This window comes from Pteropus alecto, unplaced genomic scaffold (assembly GCF_000325575.1).
Source record: "Pteropus alecto unplaced genomic scaffold, ASM32557v1 scaffold45, whole genome shotgun sequence".
Taxonomy (NCBI): Eukaryota; Metazoa; Chordata; class Mammalia; order Chiroptera; family Pteropodidae; genus Pteropus; species Pteropus alecto.
Genome location: NW_006442491.1, coordinates 19,812,955 through 19,814,722, shown reverse-complemented (window position 1 = coordinate 19,814,722; position 1,768 = coordinate 19,812,955). Strand labels below are relative to the sequence as shown.

The 1,768-nt window shown below is 51.4% G+C and overlaps 1 pseudogene; it reads left to right on the top strand.

Annotated features, from left to right (window-relative positions):
* The first annotated feature begins 1,649 nt into the window (after positions 1-1,649).
* Positions 1,650-1,768, top strand: LOC112471151 (annotated as a pseudogene).

Here is a 1,768-nt window from a genome sequence, read left to right as displayed (position 1 = left end):
ATTCTTTTTTATAATGGGCAAGGTCGACCTCCTCTCCTCTGCTGCTCTCCGGCTCACTCAGCACCAGCCACCTTGCTGCTCCTTGAATACTGGCCTCGCATTCATGGCAGGCCATTGTCTCAACCATGCTCCCACCTGGAACTCTCTTCCCCCAAATATTCACCCAGCTGGGTCCTCTGTCCTGCAAGTCTCTGTTCAGATGTCACCTCCTCAGACAGTTCTTATCTGATTACACCCTATCTATTGTGTGTGAGCAACTCCGTCACCTCCCACCCTATTTTCTTTCCCACACTGTTTATTAGCTTTTACATCACACATTACTTGATCATTTTTACTGTTCTTCCTTGTTTACCGCATGTGAGGTACCCGAGGCCAGGCACCATGTTTGTTGGTCTTATTTCCACTGTGTCCACAGAGCTTAGCACAGAGCCTGTCATACACTAGGTGCTCCATAAACACAAGCTGGGTGAGTAGACAGCACACAGGAGGGTTGCTGACACCAGGACTGCCTGGCGGTGCGGACGACACAGGCTCAGACTCTCGGAATCAGGGAACAAACAAAGACGATTATTTGCAACAGGGCACTGATGTAGTGTGAGGCCCATTAAGGGTGGGCAGGGCTGGCTTAACCTGCTCCCCCGCAAGTCCTGAGTGGTCACAACTTGGGCATCCTCACCAAGTCTGGGGTCAGGGTCACAGGAGCAGCATTCTCTGGAGATCATGGTTGCTCAGATGGGAAGGAGGGGGACAAGGGTTGGAAAGCGGGAAGCCTGGGGCCCAGGCAATCCCTCTCTGGCCTCGGTTACCCTGTCTATACAATAGAGAGGCTGTTTCCTGTCCTTTGGCCTCATCTGGTTGACGAGAGGTAGGAAAACCCTTCAGAGAGGCAGAATGCTGCCATTTCTCATCAGGAGAAGTGAGGCACCATGGGCCAGGATCTAAGAGAGAGAGCCCTGAGCTCTTGCGTGCAGGCAGGCTGAGAGTTGGCAGGTGCCCACGTCACGGGCATTTCCTTGGACATTCTTCACAGTGGCGCCACCAGCTTGATACCCAGGATATTGGACTAAAGGATCCTGGCAGCAGGCAGCCAGCAAGGATCAGGCTTTCGTGCAGGCTGGGTGCAGCTGCCTTTCCCAGCTCCTGACAGCTTCTTCCCTACAAGTCCCTGCTTATTTAACCACCATCTCTCTTGCTCCATCAATCCTCCCAGAAGCATCATCACCACATGTCCGAAGGTCTCCCTGTCAACATTTCCTGTCCTCACACCTGTCAAGAAAAGCTGGGTATTACCCAAGCCAGTGCCTTCTCTCGCCAGGGGGTGGAGAGCAGAACAAGGAAGGAGCCATGAGGAACCCCAAGCTCCAGAGTACGACCAACTCTGCCTGTTGAGAAAGAAACACCAACCCCATGAGAATCTCAGTCCACGAGGGGGCGCTCCCTCCCCAGCAGGGATGCCCTAACTGCCTTTTTTCTATTCTAGGATATATTTATCCATGTAATGCCAGCTTTCCAAGGGGAAAAAATTCACTGAATGTGCCCATCGATTGTGAGACACATCCCAATTTCTTAAACCTTTTTTTAAAAATGTAATACAACTTTAAAATTATATCTGAGAACTGAGGAAATCTGATAGTTAAAAAGCTCTAGGGGTCTACGGCCATGCTACCCTGAACAAGCCCGATCCTGTCTGATCTCGGAAGCTAAGCAGGGTCTGGCCTGGTTAGTACTTGGATGGGAAACCTCCTAGGAAGGCCAAGTACTGTAGGCG